This window comes from Hypanus sabinus, chromosome 10 (genome assembly GCF_030144855.1).
Source record: "Hypanus sabinus isolate sHypSab1 chromosome 10, sHypSab1.hap1, whole genome shotgun sequence".
In the NCBI taxonomy this organism is placed as follows: Eukaryota; Metazoa; Chordata; class Chondrichthyes; order Myliobatiformes; family Dasyatidae; genus Hypanus; species Hypanus sabinus.
In genome coordinates, this window is record NC_082715.1 from 164706404 (window position 1) to 164729602 (window position 23199).

Genomic DNA, 23199 nt, shown 5'->3' on the forward strand with positions numbered 1-23199 from the left:
TCTGAGAAGCGGCACAACTTTTCCTGAAACGGAGCATACTGCACAGATAAAGAAAGCGGGGGAACCTGATACTTTAGCAGGAATATTTTCTTCAATACAAGACATGAAGTCGGAACTCGGATCGCTTAAAACTAAGATTGATCAGCTGACGGACGCCAACGGGAAGCTTGAAAAATCTACCTCTACTGTTCAAGATTCTCTGCAAAATTTTGACTTTCAATTCAGACGCTTAAGCAGACTACAAATTGAATTGATAAAGAACATGATCTATTCAGGCAAACTATTAATGATCAAGGAATGAAGATATCTTTGATGGAAAAGAAAATAAATGAACTTACCTCGGAACTTTCTAAAACGAAGAAAAAAATGGTTGATTCAGATAGTAGGGGGCGTCGGAGGAATTTGCGTATACTAGGACTGCCTGAAAATACTGAAGCTGGCGATCTTTTAAAGTTCTTCTCAGATATGTTGTACTCACTTTTTAGTCAGACCCTGGAAGCTAGCCCTTTAATTGACAGAGTCCACAGAATTCCATTTTCTCGGCGTTCATCTGAATTACACCCTCGACCAACTGTACTTTTTTAGCATTGTTATACAACCAAAGAATCCATACTTCGAGAAGCGAAAAAAAAGTGAAATATAATATTTAAATCGACAGAGAGCCGTATAGTTGAAGAGTATCCCCCTGAGTTCTTTGCCGAATGAAGGAAGCACCGAGAAGTCGTTAGGGAAATGTATAAATTAAATTTACACCCCTCTCTTCGGTGCCCAGTATGGCTGATAATTTTCCCTGAAGGGTCTCAGTCACTGAGAATCTACTCACCCCTGGAGAGATGGGAGTACAATAAAAATCTTAAAGTTAAGCCGACTACTGAATAAAATCTTAAAGTTAAGCCGGTCACTGAATAGGTAATTCTGATGTATAAGATGTTTATATATCTCCTGAGTTTAGTTTATTCTATACTTTTTCAGCCTTTGCCATGGGACGTGGCAGATTAAACTTATTGTTTACTCATTAATAAGTAGTACATACATAATTGTTTTGTAGAGAACTCTTACAGTATTATACTCTAATATCCGTACAGGACCTGCCGTGTATTAATCTTTTTATTTTTTTTGTTTTGCTCAATACTAATATAGTTTTAGGTCTGTTGAATATATATATTCATTTATTTTTTTTTCTTTTTTGAGAAAAATAACTTTGTTTGTAATATTATCAGCTCGGATTTATTTTTCTTTGAATATGTGATTAAGCTACTTTAGCTGATTATAAGATGTCCTTTGTCGATTAGGTTTTCAATGCTGTTAGACATAACATTGTAGTATTGGAATTCTGTTTGTTCCTTTTATTATATCTATTTTGGGTGGGCTTTTTACCTTTAAATGTAATATACGTAGCTGCAAAATGGAGGATTGGGTCAAGGGTTATTAGTTTATCATGTGACCAGCCTATTGGTTACTGTCTTTCTTGCTTTTCAGGAGGTGTGGGGAGGGGCTATTCGAGTAGGGTTTTTTTCTCGATTGGGCGGTTCTTTTGATGATTTTTTTTCTCGCAAATCGATCACTCCTTCTAGTTGTACCCGTGCCTTTTGGATCAATCTTTGCTTGCGTAATAGTTCTTTTATAAAATATTAAATTAAATTTTAAACATGGATGTTAATAAAATTAATATAATCTCTTGGAATTGGAACGGTGTGAATCACCCTGTTAAGCATAAAAAGATTTTTAAGAAATTAAAAACACTTAACCCAGGTATTATTTTTGCGCAAGAAAATCATATACGGAAACAGGATGAGGTAAGATTTTTCTCAAACTTTGGGAAGGAGTTTGTATCATTCATTGTTGACTAATAAAGTAAGAGGGGTACCTAGTTTTCTTAACCGCAAGATTCCTTTTGTACATTTTAATACTATTACTGATTCGATTGGAAGATTCTTAATTGTTACTGGTTTATTATGCAAACAGAAGGTAGCTCTGGTGTGTGTACACGCACCTAATGTAGATAATTCTGATTTTTTTAAAAAACTTTTCTCTGAGCCACCGAATTTGAATGAATATAAGTTGATCATGGGCGGTGACTTTTATTGTTGTCTGAATCCGGCGATTGGCAGGTCATCAACAAATCCATCACTTCCCAACAAAGTGGCAACGTGTTTTAATTCTTATTTACTAGAATATGACCTGGTCGATATCTGGAGATATATACACCATAACGACAAAGATTTCTCTTTTTTCTCAGACGTTCATCATAGGTATTCTCAAATTGATCAGCTTTTTTCTTTAGATACACGTTTGCCACACTCCGTTGTTGAGAGTGCGTATGAATTCATTGCGTTGTCAGATCACGCGCCTTTGAAGTTAACCCTGAAGTTTTCGGATAGCTTTTTGAAAATGTCACAGTGGAGATTGAATCTCGTGTTGTTACAGGATCCAGCTTTTGTTAGTTTTATTAAGGAGCAAAGTTTTATATTTTTTGAATTTAATACAACCGAAGGAATGTCAAACCTGGCTATATGGGGCACGTTGAAATCTTTTCTAAGGGGACAGATAATTACATACTCAGCTGCTTTGAGAAAGAAAACTAAACCGGAATTGTCAGTGCTTATTAATAAAATTAGAGAGAGATAGATAAAGTGTATTCAGTTAAACCTACCGAAGACCTATATAAAGAAAGGGTCGTACTTCAATCACAGTATAATTTGCTTTTGAATTTTTCCATTGAACAGCAAATTCTTAAATCTAGAAGTTTATTTCATATACATGGAGTTCAATCTGGTAAACTTTTGGAGGGTCAGTTAAAGGCTGGTTTGGTTAGAAGACAGATTTTAAAAATTCGTAGACTAGATAGAATTGAAACCTTAGATCTTTGTGAAATTAATAAGATATTTATGGGTTTCTGTTGTAATATTTATAAATCTGAATTCTCTGATAATACTATTATTATGAATAGATTTTTGTAGGTTAAATATACCTCAAATTTCCTCTCAAGATCTTGATGTATTACATGTACCTATCAAACAACGTGAGACAGCCAAAGCTATATCCTCTGTGCAGTTAGGGAAAGCTCTGGGTCCTGATGGTTATACGGTAGAATTTTACAAGGCTTTTCATGAAATGCTCATACCACAACTTCATCAAACGTTTACCGATTCTACATCCTCTGGGAAACTTCCAAAAACTTTATCTGAGACATTATTTTCATTGATTCCTAAAAAAGGAAAAAACCCACTGGAATGTGCATCCTAAAGACCCATCTCTTTATCAAATGTAGATTTTAAATTTCTCTTTAAGATTCTAGCTAATAGACGAGAATTTTTGACTAGTGATCAAACAGGATTTATTAAATTTGGTACTCACATTTTAATCTTTGAAGATTGTTAAATATCATTTATTCGCACTCAGTCAAAGAATCTGAATGTATTCTATCTCTGGATCCAGAGAAAGCATTTTATAGGGTGGAGTGGCCTTATTTGTTTTAAGTTTTGAAGAGGTTTAATTTCGGTCCGGGATTCATTTCCTGGATTAAATTGATTTATCAAGCCCCGGTGGCTGTGGTTATAACTAATAATCAAAAGTCTCCTTATTTTAAATTATATAGAGGAACCCGTCAGGGTTGTCCTCTTAGTCCTCTATTATTTAATTTGGTTTTAGAGCCACTTGCTATCGCTGTTATGATTTCTAATTCCGTGCAGGGTATTAAGAGAGGGGATAAATTACATAAGGTTTCGTTATATGCGGATGATTTATTAGTTTACATTTCAGACCCCAGGAAATCTATTCCTTTTATGTTATCTATATTTACAGAAGTTAGTATTTTCTCTGGATATGAACAACTTACATAAAAGTGAATTATTTCCTATTATAAATTATTCTGATTGTTATGATCAAATACCTTTTAATATTGCTAAAAATCATTTCACTTACCAGGGTATCAAAATTACTTGAAGTTTTAAAGATCTATACAAGTATAATTTTTCCCCTCTTTTAGAATATACTGAACAAGTGCTTTCTAAATGGTCGCCTATGTCGATGTCATTGATTGGCCAAATAAATACTATAAAAAAGGTAATTCAAACGAAATTTTATATACATTTCAAGCAGTTCCTCTTTTTGTTCCGAAAATATTTTTTGATAAATTAGATTCTACGATTTTTTCTTAAGTTTGGAATAACAAAAGCTCCAGAGTGAATAAACTTTTTTTTCAAAAATCAAAAAAAAAGTTGGAGGTCTGGTCTTACCAAATTTTAGATTTTATTATTGGGCAAATAATATTTGTGATATTACTTTTTGAATTTATGAAATAGATAACCAGGATCGCCCTCCACGGTAATATTTGGAGAAGAATTTGATAACGGGGATTTTTTAGCTTCTGTATTAGGAGCACACCTTCCTTTTTCGTTCTCCAAAACAGGTAGAGAATTTCTCAATCATATTTTTAAACATACTTTAAAAATCAGGTTTCAGATTTGTAGATTTTTTGAATTAAATAACTTTCTACTCTGTAGTAATATCTATTCTAACTTTTTTTTATTCAACAACTCTGGATAAGGCTTTTTTAACATGGAAAACTAAGGGAATAAAAACTTTTTAAGATTCGTTTTAACAGGATTGTTTAATGTCTTTTTCGCAGTTAATTGATAAATATGACATCTCTCATACACATTTTTTTTAGATACTGTCAGATTAGGAATTTTCTACGTGATTTTCTACCGAATTATCCCTTGGCCTACACATCAAATTTGGCGTATGCTATTTTTCATCTTAAACAATTTCAAAATCGATTAATAGCTATTATTTATAAACAGTTAATGAATGCTCGCATGTCGCCTAATGGTAAGGTTAAACGCACTTGGGAAATAACACTTCAACATTCACTTTCAGATGATCAATGGAGTAAAATTTATTATTTAGTTAATAATTCACGAGCTGTGCACGCCATTCCTTCATCCAGTTAAGATAGTACACAGGGCTCATATGTCAAAAGATAAATTAGTGCATATTGTTTCTAATATAAGCCCTATTTGTGACAGGGTTAACGCAGAGGTGGCTACTCTAACTCCCATGTTTTGGTCCTGTGTAAACTTAAATAATTTTTGCAGTGATGTGTTTAGAATATTAGTCAAAGTTATAGTTGTGGATTTACAACCCAATTCACTCACGGCAATTTTTGGGATTATTCCAGAAGAAACAGGTAGAATTTCTCCTTCCGCTGAACGTGTGATAGGCTTTTCAACTTTACTGGCTCGGAGAACTATCTTGTTATACTGGAAAGATTCTAATCTGCCTACTGTTTTTAAATAACTCTCCCCCATTATGTCATGTTTAAGTTTGGAGGAAATTAAAAGCCGAACGTTTGACACGTCTTTTAATTTTAAGCAAGTCTTGTGACCCTTTATTCAATATTTTCATATGACTTTATCTATCTATTTCTTATTTATCTATCTATCTATTTATTTATTTATTTGTTTATTTATTTATTTTTCTTTGTTTTCTATAGGGAGAATTTTTCCTTATCCGCGAAGTTTCAAAGGTGACTGGAAGGATGTTTTCTCTCTTCTAATATTATCCTCAAATGGACTGCCCAAACTTTCTTTCCTTTTTTTTGTTTAATTTAGTTTAGTGGTTTTTATTTCTCTTTTTATATAACAAAATTTCCAATCTTTTTTAACGATTTGTTAAGAGGAGTTGTGGTTTCTTGTTTATATTATATATATAAAACAGCGTGAAATTATACTTATCTGTTTTTGACAATTGTGTTGCCCTAAGGCATTTGTTTAGTTTTATTACATTTTCGATTAAATAATTCGTTTTTAATTATTTTCTAATTAAAGTTAAGGTTGTTGAAAGTAAGTTCATTGTCTGTGATGTATCGCGGCGTGCGATGACGTCACACCCGGTTTCGCCGCGTCTTGTAGGGAAATACCGGTTTGCAGAAACGGGAAGGATGTGGCTTGTGTGTGCAGGATCAGCGCGAGAAAAGTTTCTTTCTACGCACTAGAAACATCATAGAAGCGACGCCGTAAGTTCATAAGATAATCGATATGTTGAAGTAAAAATGTTAACGCTGATTCTGTTATAAGTAATGACGGTTGATAAAGTTTATTTTCTTGTGCTATTGAAAGCGTTGCTGGATAGTTTGTGTGAAGTGTATTTAAAGCCTGTTGATGGCGAAAGTAGATTCCGACTGTATGTTGTACGTTAATGAGACTTTAATGTAATATAGTTTGTTGTACTTTTACTTTTGCAAGTATTTATGATGTAAATGTGATGCCAAGAAGGAAACCAAAACTGTATACATTTTGTATTGTTTTATGAACAGTTTTCACCATACGTTAATGTGGAAGAGTGAACAGTAAACAGTTAATCTTACTGCGATCGTGCATTCATTGACTACGGTTTACCTTGGTGTTTAGTTCAGCATTTCAACACCTGTACGAGAACATTACAGTGAAACGGCGGCATTACCAGGTGTTTCGACTAATGGTATGATGACCACGCGATCAAATGTCAAGTCTTTGCCATCTAGCGGCAGGAGCTGTTGGGCATCAGCAAATAAGGCTGCCACGCAAGAGCTAAAGCAGAAACCGCTAAGGTGCAAGCGTCATACGCTGAAGAGGAAGCAAAACTTAAAATGGAAAAGGCTGCCAGAGAAGCCGAAACCCAAAAGGATGCGGCTGCCAGAGAAGCCGAAAACCGAATGGATAGAGCTGCTGGAGAAAAGGAAGAGGCTGCCAGCGAAACCGAAATCCAGTTGGAAAAAGTAACGGCAGAAGAAGAGTTAGAAGTCCTGGCGCTACGCTGAGAAGCCGATGCTGCCAGGGTGGAAGCAGAAATATTAGAATGCGCTGAAGAAATGAAGCAATGCAGATGAACTGAAATGTATTTCAGGAAGGACCAATTTGGAATGCACTAACGAATACGTCCCATCTCAAATGTACGAGAATATTCGTTCGTCCTCTCCATACTTATTTGCTAACGTCCCATTTTATGAGGAAGACAATTTACCCTTGCAACTTTGCGACAAACTCAACAATGAAAGGGCATACGATAACTACTTCCCGACACCAAACTTACCAGATTTGGCCAGAGGAGGGGCAAAGGCTGAAGTCAGAACAGCAAATCCCATATGCCCGCCATATACGCTCAGTCATATGCCCGCCGACATGTACCCCCAGCCAGGGTGCCACTGGCAGTTGAACCCATGGCACAGTATTTTGCACGACGAGATGTCGTCACTTCAGGACTATACCATTTTGACGATAAACCTGAGAACTGCCGTGACTGGTACTCCTCATTCGCAAACGGAACCAGCGGAGTCCATCTTGAAGCAACCCAAGAGTTGGATCTTATGACGAAATTGCTGGGAAAAGAATCATGCGAACAGGTGAGACGCATACGTTCAGTGCACATCAACAACCCCAAGCTAGCCTTACGCAAAGAATGGGAGAGACTTCGGGAGTGCTATGCGGCTCCTGAAAATATTGAAACGGCACTATATCGACGGCTGGAAAATTTTCCTAGCTTGACAGCCAAGGACCACATTAAATTAAGAAAATTCAGAGATCTGCTCATGGAGATTGAAGACGCTAAAGAAGATGGCTATTTAACTGACCTGTCATATTTAGATACTTCATACGGAATTAGACCAATCGTGGGCAAACTTCCATTTGGGTTGCAGGAAAGGTGGGTGTCTATTGGCTCAGAGTACAGGGAAGAGAACGGAGGTCGGTTTCCTCCCTTTAAGTATTTCACTAGGTTTGTGTGCAAAGAGGCGAAGTAGCGAAACGACCCTAGCCGCATGAGTCAAGGTAGCGGTACAAGTCACACCAAGCCAGATAAATCCACTTCGAATAATTTTAACATCAATAAACCTGTCTCGGTGCGTAAAACTGAAGTCTCTACAACTAACAATGACCCTAGCAAGAATTGTCCATTGCACCCCAACCCCACCCACCCAAAAATGCAGAACGTTCAGAAAAAAACCCATTGACGAGAGAATGGCCCTTCTCAAGGAGAAAATAATTTGTTTTAAATTTTGTTCCTCTACCTCTCACCTTGCTAGAGAGTGTACGTTCACCGTGAAGTGCTCGGTATGCAAGAGCACAAATCACGATGGGGTCATGCATCCCGGCCCATTACCGCAAACCAAAAAAGTTCCTTCACCCTCACAAGAGGACTGTGGGGAGGGAGAGGCTCACCCCAAGACAACAGTTGTCAGCTCGAGCTGCACAGAAGTTTGCGGTCAAGCTCGGTCAAGCTGTTCTTGTTCAAAGATCTGCCTCACTAAGGTGTACCCTAAGGGAGCCAAAGACAAGGCTATCAAAGCCTATGTAATTCTGGACGACCAGAGCAATCGCTCACTAGTCAGACCAGAGTTCTTTGACTTGTTCAACATCGAGAGTAATCAGTTCCCATACTACCTTAGAACTTGCGAAGGCAGAAGGCTTCCAGTTCGAGTTCCTGGATGGTAAAGTTGTCATCTGTCTCCCTCCACTCTTAGAGTGCAATGAAATTTTGAATAACCGCAGTGACATCCCGACGCCAAGTGCAGTGCTACACCAGCCACATCTCCGCCACATTGCCAAGCACATCCCAGAACTGCATCCAAAAGCAGAAATACTCCTGCTACTCAGAAGATACGTTCTCAGGGTGCACAATGTCAGGCAGCAGGTAAACACAACGCTCCCTTCGCCCACCGTCCGGATCTGGGCTGGGTGGTGATAGGAGAGGTGTGCCTTGGCAACGTCACAAAACGACAGTTAACACACTCAACCTCAATGTGCTAGAGAGTGGCCGCCATTCAATATTTCAACTCTGCACAAGCTTTATGTGTACCAAGGAAGAACGACAAGTGTAGTAAGGTAACCGAGGAGACACTGGGACAGTCAGTCTTCGCTGAAACCGAATAATCAATACGGACCAGCGACCGCTTTCAGCGGTTCTCCACCTTGAATTCTTTAGTGAGAGGATTTGCGCTCCTCATTTACATGGCCAGATCCCACAAGCACTCATCCCGAAATAGTAAATGCAAGGGATGGCACAAATGTAACTTACCTCGCATTGCGGACGAATTGGCTAGGCTAGGGCAAAGGACGTTATCCTTAAAGCAGCTCAAAGAGCAGCCTTTGCAAGGGAGTTTTCGGCCCTCCAAGCTAATAAACCAATACCAAAGGACAGCCCTTTGAGGAAATTCAGCCCGATCCTGAAGAACGATCTCATTTGAATTGGAGGCCGGTTAATACACTCTCACTTTTCAGCTGCAGAAAAGAGCCCAATAATCCTGCCCGAAGACAGCCACGTGTCCTTACTGCCCACACGCCATCACCATGAACAGGTAAGGCATCAGGGCCGTCACCTGACAGAGGGAGCAATCAGGGCAGCGGGACTGTGGATCTTGGGAGGCAAAGCACCGATCAATTCAGTACTCCACAAATGTGTAACCTGCAGAAAACTGCGAGGGAAGCTGGAAGTTCAACGTATGGAGGACCACCCACCAGAACGCCTCAATGCCTGCATTCCTTTTACATATGTGGGGCTGGATGTATTTGGTCCCTGGACTATCATCACTAGACGCACCAGAGGAAGACAAGCAGAGAGCAGACGGTGGGCCATCATGTTCAGCTGCATGAGTTCAAGAGCGGTACACATTGAGGTAATCGAATCTTTAGATAAATCCAGCTGCTTTACCGCTTTCTGGCGCTTTTTTGCAATAAGAGGCCCTGCAAAACATTTCAGGTCTGATTGCGGCACGAACTTTGTTGGAGAGCACAAGGAGCACGGGATGGACAAAACTGTGAATAAGGTACCTCAGTAAGCAGGGATGTAACTGGAAATTCAATACACCACACGCCTCTCACATGGGTGGCTCATGGGAGTGGATGATCGGTGTCGCCAGAAGGATCCTTGATTCAATGTTTCTGCAGCAACACACCCGACAGACACACGAAGTACTGTGCACACAAATAGCAGAGGTCACAGCCATTATAAATGCACGACCACTCCTACCTGTGTCTTCTGACACGGAAAGCCCCTTCATACTCTCGCCATCAATTTTCCTTACGCAGAACGCAGGAGCTCCCCCTCCACCTGAGGAGTTCTCAGATAAGAATTTGTACACAAAGCAATGGAGACAGATTCAGGCTCTCGCAAATCAGTTCTGGTCTCGTTGGAGACATAAACACCTAACATTTGTTCCAACATAGACAAAAGTGGACAGAACCTCGCAGGAATCTTCAAGTTGGAAATTTAGTCCTGCTCAGGGTGAAGCAATTCGCTCGCAACTGCTGGTCAATGGCCGGAATCACTGCCACATTCCCTGGTAGGGATGGACATGTCAGGAAGGTTGAGTTGAAAACTTCTGACCGAGGTGATGTGAAAACTTACCAAAGACCAGTTGCAGAAGTCGTTTAACTTCTACCTAAAGACTGATCGTGAGATTGAAGTTTTGAATCATATTCATAGTCCTTACAAAGGTCAGGCGGAGAGCGTGTTGCCATTAAGGCATTTATTTAGCTTTATTACATTTTCGCTTTAGTAATTTGATTGTAATTATTTTTTAGTTAAAGTTAAGGTTGTTGAAAGTAAATTAGTTGTCTGTGTTGCATCGCGTCATGCGATGACGTCACACCCGGTTTCGCTGGGTCTTGTGGGTAAATACCGGTTTGTGGAAACGGGAAGGATGGGGTTGTGTGTGCAGGATCAGCGCGAGGAAACTTTTTTTCTACGCACTAACAAAAATCGTAGAAGCAACGCCGTAAGTTCATAAGTCAATTGATATGTTGAAGTAAAAATGTTAACGCTGATTCTGTTAAAAGTAATGACGGTTGATAAAGTTTATTTTCTTGTGCTTTTGAAAGCGTTGCTGGATAGTTTGTGTGAAGTGTATTTAAAGCCTGTTGATGGCGAAGGTAGATTCCGACTGTATGTTGTACGTTAATGAGAATTTAATGTAATATAGTTTGTTGTATTTTTACTTTTACGATGCCAAGAAGGAAACAAATACTGTATCTATTTTGTATTGTTTCATCAACAGTTTTCACCATACGTTAATGTGGAAGAGTGAACAGTAAACGGTTTATCTTACTGCGATCTTGCCTTCATTGAATACAGTTTCCCTTCGTGTTTAGTTCAGAGTTTCTACACCTGTACGAGAACGCTACAATAATATATACTTTTTTTTTGCTGTTTATACGTCTTTTGTATTATGTGTTTTCTAAAACTTCTCCTCTGATTTGTATATATTTTCCTTCTGGAATATCAATATAAAAGGACTGATAAGATTGCTCACGGCACCCCGCTTGACAAATAAAAGATATCAACTCCGGAGAGGCCGCTGCAAACTGCATCGCGCTGCCATCTTGGATCCGATAAGATGAAGGATCACAGCAGCCCAGTCAATGGACTGTTTATTTTTCCCACTCCCAATAGGTATGAGCTTACACAGCATCCACACCAGGGCCACTAAGCTCAAAAATCGTGGTTTTCCCCAGGCTGATCAAAACTTCTAAATATTAACTCAGCCAATCACACTCGATGACCTCCACATACATAACACCTAGTGGCTTTATGTACATACAATCTATCTACAATGTAACAGTCACTTCTAGTTGAGTTCCTAAGAATGTTTTTATTTGTTGCGTATTTGTTTGTGTTATTATGTTCTTTATGCTTGCTATGCTTTATCATGCTGCACCAGATCTCGAGTAACAATGATTTTCATTTTCCTTTACACTCGTCCACTGACGAATGACAATAAACAATTAATCTTGAATCCTAAATATCTAGATAAAATTTTGCAAATCAATGCCCCCGATGTACGTTTAGAGCTAATAGCACTTTCCAAACCAAACTCCTGCCTGAGTTTTCATTGTTTGCATCCATGTGTTACTTATCCAACTAATAAATAGTACGTTTATTGTTGGGAGGTATTGAACATTGCAGTGGCCGGGGTCAGTTGTTTACTTTGTTAATTAATCTCTGCATTGACATCACAGGGTATTTAAATGCACGTATGAACTGTTCTCTGAATTTAGCCTGAGTCACCACATAAATAAATGTGTTTGTGCAACAGCTTAAATTCTGCAACATGTACCCGATCTGCTCGAGGATATATTCGGAATCGGTGTAATTGTTGGGATCTGTTCTAGAAATGTTATAATTTATGAAATTTACAACGGTGGTTAACCACAGTAGAATGAAACTACCGGATATAGTGAAGAGTAAGACAGCCGACCTCCTCCTGCTCTCCATTTCCGGGTCACTCCGTTTGTCTCCTTTGCTCTGGCCCTTTAATGCCTTGCGCACACGACTGGCCAATAGGATGTATCTGACTGTCAGAAAGTTGAGGAGCAGAATTAAAGCAAAGGGGATCAACGGAGTTAAACTCTTGTCCAACCTATCAAATGCCACCCATCCGTATTCAGTGTAATAACCTGCCCTTAATTTGCAGAACCAAAAACCATTATTAATTCGTCCCCCTGGGTTATGTATAAAATACACAGGAACGTTTTTAAAACAGAATAGTGCGCAAGTTGTTACCAGAACTATGACCGCAGTTTTTTCGGTACAATATTTTGTTTTCATCTTCTGGCAGCAAATCGCAACAAATCGATCGAAGGTGAAAGTAACGGTGAGCCAGACGGAACAGTCTCTGGATGCACATTGCAGTACAAAGATAATGCTACACACTGGGTAGATGTCCAAGAAGGATCCTGGGAAATAAAAGCTGATCCGCCTCAGTATGACTGCAGTGCTCACAGCCATCAGGTCCGCCGTTGCCATGGCCACCAGATAGCAAGTGGTGCAAGTGGAGAGGCCGCACTTCCCCCGGGACAGGATGGCAATCGCCACAAGATTCACTGCAAAAAAGAGAAGAGAAATAAAATCGAAAAAAAACTGGAAACAATAATTTTCTGTACCCGACGTTCATGATACTGAAGGATTTTTTGAAGTTTAAAAGATCATATTGCCCATCAGTCTCCCTTCTAAACATCCAATTACACGTCCAGTGTTGGTATCAGCTTGATATTTTCTTGCTCATGTAATGCTATAAGTTGAAGGAAATAAGCTGCAGAGAGAGGAGGATCCTTTGGGTTAGACCTGGAATCACTTGACGATGGGACAAATCAGAAATCTGCAACTAGCGTAGCAACGCCCCAGAAAATTGAATGAACCGGCAAACTATGGGCCTCAGCATATAGATCACTGCAAAGTCCAGCCCGCCGGACAGGAATCCAAGCATCTTGATTTAGCTTACTGTTGATAACAAAAATAGCACTTTTTACATAAATACTGTGTGCGCTTCGTTTACAATCCGAACAAAGATCAACATGTAGGCGGTTCCTTGTGGGCAAACTCCATGCAAGAAATTCACTAGAAATGAGATAAACAAAGGAGAATACAATTTGCAATTTCGAGAAGAGTGATGGTGGGGTCTTGCACCAGAAACTGGGCATCTGACATGGTTATTTGGTCAATCACGAAATTGGGTATCTGATATCTTGTTATGCTCTTATTATGTTAAAGCAATTCAAGCAGCCTTGGAAACCGGACGTAGCTCAAGTGGAGTGAAGTTTTGACTGGTGGGCGTGGTAGCTTTAGAGGGAGTGCCGAGGAGGACGCTACTTGGAATAGATGGCTTGCCGTACGAGGATAGGTAGAGCGAGCGGGTGATTCTTGGCCGCGAAGGAATCTGAAAATGGTCTAAAAGAGGTGGGCAAGATCATAAGACGTGCATATAGAGTGGATAGCCAGAGATGTTTTTCACGGGACGGAAATGGATAATCCAAGAGGTACAAGAGGAAGGAATTATAAGGGATTTTGGAGGTAAGTTCTTCACACAATGAGTAGTGGGTGCATGCAATTCTCTGCCTGGGTCGGTGATAAACGTGGAAACATTGGGGACGTTGATGAATCTCTTTGTTGGGCACATGGATGACGGAAAAATGGTATGAGGGAGAGAAGGATTAGAGTGACCGTAGAGTAGGTTAAATCGTCGGTACAAAAACTTGTACAGTGCTCTAATGTTTTATTCCATGGACAACAATGCAGCACGTACTGTGCTGCAATGTTTTTATGTTCCATGTAGACAATGATAGCTAACATGTACTGTGCTGTAATGTTCCATGGGCAAACATCATGCTGGATGACAAACAGGATAATAGGCACAAGTGCACATTATTTCTGCTATCAATCGGTGTTAGGCAAGCAAATTGAAAATATCGGCACATTATTTGAACGTGAAACTGATTGGAAAGGATTGGACAGCCACTGCTTCCATTTCTGGGTGGAAAGCGAATTATCGCAGAGAAAGTATCTATGATGAAGAAGTCATGATACCAAATAGGATCATGAATCTTCCATGTATCTCCCAATTGGGCATATGGGATGAAAAGAAACGCCACTTGTTAGGTCACAGCCGGTCAACGCATTGAACCGTTACCAGTGAATATTCATGGAAATCAAGATGGAATCAATCCTAAGGCGATGGGTAAATTGGATAGGAGATCCCTGGTTTATCCCTAATTTTCATCATAATGACAGGATCAATTTCAGCGGAAATGTTCAATTGTAACATTTAGCGATAGGGAGTTCTTTTGAAGGGTATGATTTGGTGCAGGGAGATTGGACTAGGCATAAGATTTTGACAGCATGGACTAGGTGGATCGAACGCCTGTCTCTCTGTCGCAATACTCTATGTCTCTATGACTCTGAGAGCAAAATGTAATGTTTTCTGCTTTAGTCTCGCCTTTTGTTATTGTGAAGTTATTTCTGGAAGGCACCGAAAGAGCACAGGTAAGATGAATTTCTGTCCTAGCATCGTTCCATTACATAGGCAGCAAAGAACGAGAAAGCTGTTGCAATGCTATCTGAACTTACCAACTAAATCATAAGAGGAATGGAAGGTATGGGGAAATTCTGGAGCAGGTTGTTGTACATGTGCCTGAGCGCCTGAGAACCAGATTCCATACTTTCCAGCGTCTGTGCATTGTATCTGTGAGCGCACTGGTTTCTTCTGGGGTCCCGGTTTATCACATATCCAAAAGTGCTGCTCGGTCAACTGGGCGATGCAAATTGCTTCTGGTGTATATTTGAATACTGGAATCTGAACAGAATTAAACAGCACGCGGAGAGAATACGAACTGATATTGTATTAAAATAAATGGGTGGTTTAGAGTCGGTGGACACCCGATCGTCTGAAGTGACTGCTTTCATGTTGCAAATCTCTATGATTTAATGACTTTAAGAGCTAGGACGTCACAGAAAAATATTGTGAAAAATTGATTGGGAGCATCTGATACGCTTGATGCTAAGTTTCAGGCTACGCTCTCTAAGAAACCCTTGAAGACCTCAGAAGTGGAAGAAATAAATCGACTAGAACGATCTCCAAGAAGAAATTGAATTTCGTGAATAGACTGAAGAATTGTGGCGTCAACTAGACAATACAATCAGCTTGAGGGGGCCTGATGGCCAAACAATATACACATAGAGAAAATATACCAAAAGCAAGAGCGACATCAGCCGGAACCCGGAATACGAAAATAACTAGGGAAGTCAAAACTGGAGGAAAGTGCGTTATTCTGGTCTGGATGGGACTGCAAGGGCTGTGGGAGAGGTCTATTCCAGATATAATCATAGAATCGAACTCCACTTCGTCTATATAAATGCAAATGACTGTCTGCCATTCGGCTGAATTCGGTGAATAGCCCTCAGCCCCATTCCTATTCAAGTTCCGGTCCAACTCTTTCATAAACATTGTAATGTTATCATCGGTAGCTGTTCCTCGAGAAATTTAGCGCACATAATTAAGATTAAACTGTACCGAGGGATGGATAGAGTAGTAGTGGAGAGGGTTTTTACCAGTTTTCGGATAGTTGAGATCCAGGGGGCACGACCTCACGTCTATTTAGTAAAAAGTGAAAAAGAAATTATTTAGCGAGAGTTTGGTGATACTGAGGAATTCAGATCCTGTGGCTAAACTGGTACATTTGATTGAATGCTCTCATTCTGCTCCTATGTCTTTCGGTCTTCTGGCCATATGGTCTTGCATAAAATATATCACCTTTCATATAGAAATTTCTGTGTGTGTTGCCTTTAAGGCATTTGTTTAGTTTATTATATTTTCGCTTTAGTAATTCGTTTGCTATCATTTTCTAGTTAAAGTTAAGGTTGTTTAAATTAAATTCGTTGCCTGTGATATATCACGGCATGCGATGACGTCACACCCGGTTACGTCGCGTCTTTTGGGAAAATACCGGTTTGGAGAAACGGGAAGGAGGGGGCTTATGTGTGTGTGGATCAGCGCGAGTAAAGTTTTCTTTCGACGCACTAGAAACATCAGTGAAGCTACGCCGTAAGTTCATGAGATAATCGATATGTTGAATTAAAAATATTAACGCTGATTCTGTTAAAAGTAATGATGATTGATAAAGTTTATGTTGTTCGTTATTTAAAGAGTTGCGGATAGATGGTGTTGAAGTGTATTTGAAGCCAGTCGATGGCGTTGGTAGATTCTGACTGTATGTTGCACTTTAATGTGATATAGTTTTTGTAGTTTTACTTTTGCAAGTATTTATGATGTAAATGTGATGTCAAGAAGGAAACAGATACTGTAGCTATTTTGTATTGTTTGATCAACAGTTTTCACCATACGTTAATGTGGAAGAGTGAACAGTAAACGGTTCATCTTACTGGGACCGCCTCATTGACTGGTTTATGCTTGGTGTTTAGTTCAGAGTTCTTTTACACCTGTACGAGAACACTACACTGCATAAAGTATCTCATGTCACATCTATACCCGCAAAATAGCTGCCGCTTTACCGCCTAACCTCTGTGTTAAGGGGATATAATTAAATCATTCAATATATTGTTTGATGTCAATCTTATTTTCGACGTATTGTTAAATTAAAATTTAATTCCACCTGTTCATGAAAATTTCTTCACTGATGGTCACGCCACTAAGTGTAGAGCACAAGTTATTACAGATCCTAAATAATAGTTAAGAAATATCTTTTTCAAAGTAATTAATTTCAAAATAATTCTTAAGCACATATTAATATCACCTAAATATAATAGTGACGTCAGAGACCGGAACGAGTACCAGAACGTTGCTGGATCAATTGAAAAAAACAGTGATACAAGACAGGCCAGTTGCACTGCTGTAAATATGATCACTCTCAGTAACTGCTCAGCAATCGATTCTGTCAATTTCAAAGATAAAAGGGTAAACAGTTTCTCCGTGTTTCAGCAATGAATAAACTTATTTAACCAACAGCAGCGGCGAAAGAAGAAATGCATAACATCAGTCAAAGCCAAATAAAATATGAATTACTGAGCACATTGGCAGAACGCAAATATTTTAAAACATTTATTTGTACCCTTCAATATAATGTCCAAAAATTCAACAGCACTGTATGTCAGAGCGATTAGATTAATGCATGACAATATGGATATTTAAAACCATATAACAATCACAGCACGGAAACAGGCCATCTCGGCCCTCCAAGTCCGTGCCGAACTCTTAATCTCACCTAGTCCCAGCTACCCGCACTCAGCCTATAACCCTCCACTCCTTTCTTGTCCATATACCTATCCAATTTTATCTTAAATGACACAACTGAACTGGCCTCTACTACTTCTACAAGAAGCTCATTCCACACAGCTATCACTCTCTGAGTAAAAAAATACCCCCTCGTGTTTCCCTTAAACTTCTGCCCCCTAACTCTCAAATCATGTCCTCTCGTTTGAATCTCCCCTACTCTCAATGGAAACAGCCTATTCACGTCAACTCTATCTATCCCTATCAAAACTGTAAATACCTCGATCAAATCGCCCCTCAACCTTCTACACTCCAATGAATAGAGACCTAACTTGTTCAACCTTTCTCTGTAACTTAAGTGCTGAAACCCAAGTAACATCCTAGTAAATCGTCTCTGCACTCTCTCTAATTTATTGATATCTTTCCTATAATTCGGTGACCAGAACTGTACACAATATTCCAAGTTTGGCCTTACCAATGCCTTGTACAATTTTAACATTACATCCCAATTTCTGTACTCAATGCTCTGATTTATAGAGGCCAGCGTTCCAAAAGCCTTCTTCACCACCCTATCTAGATGAGACTCCGCCTTCAGGGAACTATGCACTGTTATTCCTAGATCTCTCTGTTCCACTGCATTCCTCAATGCCCTACCATTTACACCGTATGTTCTATTTGGATTTAGTTAGTGCTTCTCAGTTAGTACATTACTTTAAAATAATACTGCAGCCCAGAACATGCGAACCTCTCTATGGCGCAGTCACAGATCCAATTATGTTATTTATTATCAGGCAGTAACCGGGCTACTTGTAAACTTTTCTCGAAGATACCTCTCCGCAGTTGTGCATTCTGACTTTGCAATAAGTACTCTAAATGCTCACAAAGACAAACGTCATTCTATTATTAGTATTTATCAGCTCATGTTGAGTATTATTAACATCAGTAATAGAGTTATTTTCAGTACTAGTGCTTAGATCGAGGACATTTGGTCATCGAAACGAACCAATGTTCCACTAAAAGTTCTTGCAAAGCCATTGGATTAGCAGGCAAGCATTTTAACCATTGTCTAAGCTGGGAGACAAGCTCGGGTGTACAGATACAAAAATAGCAAAATTATAGTTGCTTACCAGGAACACCAATGATTGCAATTATGATATAATATATTTTCCTGATTCCATAAAACGTCTCCAGCATTTTCTGCCTGATGTATCAATGCAGTTGATTTACAAGCATCTATACTAAGATAATTGCTCCGGCTGTGTTTATTTTATATCCCTCCTCATTTCCACAGGGACTGTAATATTACAACATCATTTGGATTCTTAATTATTTTAATTAAACCGCGCTTCAGTAAAATTCCAGACTGTTTCGATGTATTTAGCATCAAACAAGTGATGAAAGCCCCAGAACACCGTCAATTATTTAAAAAAGTTAAACAATGCATAGGCGAAGTTGTACTTAATCAAAGACGAGGCTCTTCATTAAAGCAGGCTGATGTTAATCAACATATTCCATATTAATTCACTATAAGTATTTGCTCAGTTGCGGCCATAGTCTGTTCTGCTCGCTACAGTGAACTCAGTGCATTAAAAGCAAATGTGAAAATTAACCCTCAAGAACTGAGAACTGAGATTTTAATTTTCCACACATTGATTGGGACTCACATACTTTTAAAGGTCTAGATGGTTCAGAGTATGTAAAATGTGTTTCAGGAAAGTTTTCTAAATGAATATATAGATGTACCAACTAGGAAGGATGTAATATTAGATCTCCTATTAGGAAATGAGTTAGAGCAGGTGACGGAAGTGGGTGTAGGGGAACACTTTGGTTCCAGTAATCATGACGTTACTAGTTTCAACTTGATCATGGATAAAGATAGATCTGGTACTCGGGTTAATGTTCTAAACTGGAAAAAGGCCAAATTTGAATAAATGAGAAAGGATCCAAAAAGCATAGATTAGGGCAGGTTGTTCTCTGGCAAGGATGTAATTGGTAGGTGGGAGAACTACAAAGGAGAAATTTTGAAAGTGTAGAGTTTGTATGTTCCTGTCAGGGTTAAAGGCAAAGTGAATAAGAATAAAGAACCTTGGTTCTCGGGGGATATTGGAACTCTGATAAAGAAGAAGAGAGCGATCTATGACACGTATAGGGAATAAGGAGCAAATAAAGTACTTGAGAAGTATTATCAGTTCAAAAAATCCTTAAGAAAAAAATCAGGAGGGCGAAACGAAGACATGAGGTAGCTTTGGCAGTCGAGGTGGAGGATAATCCAAAGAGCTTCTACAGGTATATTGACAGCAAAAGGATAGTAAGGGATAAAATTGGTCCTCCTGAAGATCAGAGTGGTTGGCTATGTATGGAACCAAAAGAAATGGAGGAGCTCTTAAATGTTTTTTTTTTTTGCGTCCGCATTTACAAAAGAACCTGGCATGCAGTCAATGGAAATAAGGCAAACAGGTAGTGAGCTCATGGAACCTATACAGATTGAAGAGGAGGAGGTGCTTGCTCTCTTAAGGCAAATCAGAGTAGATAAATCCCTAGGACCTGACGGGGTGTTCTCTCGGACCTCGAAGGAGTCTAGTGTTGAATTTCCGGGGTACCTGGCTGATATATTTAAAATGTTGGTGTCTACGGGTGAGGTGCGGGAGGATTGGAGGATAGCTCACATTCCGTTGTTTAAAAAGGCTCAAAAAGTATTCCAGGAAATAATAGGCTGGTAGGTTTGACGTCGGTGGAAGGTAAATTATTGGAAGGAGTACTACGAGATAAGATCTACAATATTTAAATAGACAGGGACTTCTTAGGGCGAGTCAACACGGCTTTCTGTGTGGTAGATCATGTTTAACAAATCCATTAGAGTTTTCCGAGGAGGTTACAAGGAATGTGGATGAAGGGAAGGCAGTGGATGTTGTCTACATGGACTTCACTAAGGCCTTTGCCAAGGTTAGTCAGGAAGATTCAGTCGCTAGGTATACATGGTGAAGTAGTAAATTGGATTATACATTGGTTCAATGAGAGAAGTCGGAGAATGGTAGTGGAGGATTGCATCTCTGAGTGGAGGCCTGTGACTAGCGGTGTGCCACAGGGAGCAGTGCTGGGTCTATTGTTATTTGTAACCTATATCAATGATCTGGATGATAATGTGGTAAATTGGATCAGACAATTTGCTGATGATAGAAAGATTGGAGGTGTAGTGGACAGTGGGGAAGGTTTTCAAAGCTGCAGAGGGATCTGAACTAGGTGGAAAAATGGGTTGAAAAATGACAGATGGAGTTTAATACAGACAACGTGAGGTATTGCACTTTGGAAGGAAAAAAAAATACAAGGTAGAACAAAAAGGTTAATAGTAGCGCACAGTAGAACGCAATGATCTAGGAATACAGATACATAATTCCCAAAAGTGGTGTCACAGGTAGATAGGGTAGTAAAGAGAGTTTTTGGTACATTGGCCTTTATAAATCACAATGTTGTGTATAAGAGTTGGATTGTTATGGTAAGGTTGTATAAGACGTTGGTGAGGCCGAATTTGGAGTATTGTGTGCAGTTTCGGTCACCTAATTACAGGAAGGATATTAATAAATTTGAAAGCGTGCAAATAAGGTTTACAAGGATGTTACAGAGACTTGAGAAACTGAGTTACAGAGAAATGTTGAATAGTTTAGGACTTTATTCCTTGGAGCGTAGGAGAATGAGTGGTGATTTGATAGAGGTGTATAAAATTATGATGGATATAGATAGAGTGAATGCAAGCAGGCTTTTTCCACTGAAGCTAGGGGAGAAAAATTCCGGAGGACATGGATTAATAGTGAAGGGGGAAAAGTTTAAGGAGAACATTTGTGTGGATTGAGATGCCAGGTGAACTGGTAAATGCGTGCTCACTTTTAACATTTAAGAAAAACTTGGACAGGTATATGGATGAGAGGTGTATGGAGGCATATGGGCCTGTTGCAGGTCAGTGGGAGTAGTTAGTATAATGGTTCGGCACAGTCAAGAAGGGCCAAAAGGCCTCTTTCTGTCCTGTAATGTTCTATGGTTCCATGTGCAACAGGCAACATCTATGCAAATACAGATGGAAGGTAAAAACTAATAAGAATAATAACTCCCTGCGTCGACACGATGGAAAGAAAATAGATCACAGCACGATGAAGGAAAATAAAAACACAGTCTGCAGAATTTACTTCAAGGCTGAAGAATATCTGCCAAAGTGATTAACAATAAAATAAACCAAAGGCCAATAAACACTTTCGCTCCACCCGCATTAACATGTATCTTTGGTCCGAAAATGATCGGAAAATTTATAAAGCAAAAAAAGGACTGAAATGACAGATTTATGAAAACGTTTTGTACATATAAATACGCTTAGATTAACACTACCTGGGACAGAAGGACATTAACATCTACACTACAGTCAGATGAAACGTCTAAGGATAGACTTCTATCACCGAAAAGAGAAATCAGCAGTCCACGCGAGAATATGCAATTCCAATAAGATGTTTACACCAATAAACGTTAATAAAGAAATAAGAAGACATAAAATCCATTGTAGAAAAAGTTAACCAGTGGAAGAGCATGACCCTCCATGAAAGACATCTCCACGATTTGAGCAGACTAGTTGTCGACAAGTTTGCGTCGAATGTCTGACTCATAATTTGGACTTCTTCAGAACAGTTTCTTGTGGCTGTATACGACCAGATGGTTGACAGGCAAACATCAAAAATACATACAAAAGATCAGCATATTCAAGAATATAAGTGGAATCACAGAAACATAGAAAACCTACAGCATTCATCCAGAAAGTGATAAGGCATGGGATCAGTGGAACCTTGGCTGTTTGGATCAAAAATTGGCTTACAGAAAGAAAGCAGAGGGTAGTAGTGGAAGTAGAGTATTCTGTCTGGAGGTCGGTGACTAGTGGAGTGCCGCAGGGATCTGTCCTGGGAACACTGCTCATCGTGATTTTTATAAATGACCTGGATGAAGGGGCAGAAGGATGGGTGAGTATGTTTGCGGATGACACGAAGATTGGAGGAGTTGTGTTTGGAGCTGCAGGTTGTTGAAGATTACAAGAGGATATAGACAGGATGCAGAGTTGGGGAGAAAAGTGGCAGATGGAGTTCAATCGGGATAAATGTGAGGTGATGCATTTTGGAAGGAAACACCAGAAGGCTGAGTACAGTGTTAATGGTCGGTTACTTAAGAGTGTGCATGAACAGAGGGACCTTGGGGTTCAAATCCATACATTCCTCAAGGTCGCTGCACAGATTGGTAGGTTAGTTAAGAAGGTCTATGGGATGTTAGCCTTCACTAATAGAGGGATTGAGTTCAAGAGTAGAGAAGTCATATTGTAACTCTACAGATCTCTGGTGGGAGAGTATTGTGTTCAGTTCTGGTCACCTCATTATAGGAAGGATGTGGAAGTTATGGAGAGGGTGCAGAGGAGATTTACCAGGATGTTGCCTGGAAGGGAAAACGATTCTTATGAGGCAATGTTAGGAGCGCTGGAACTTTCCTCTTTAGAGCGTAGAAGGATGAGAGGGGACTTGATAGAGGTCTATAAGATTATAAGAGACATAGATACGGTGGATAGTCAGAACCTGTTTCCCAGAACACGAAAAGCAAACACCAAAGGGCATGTATACAAAGTTAAGGGAGGGAGGTTTAGA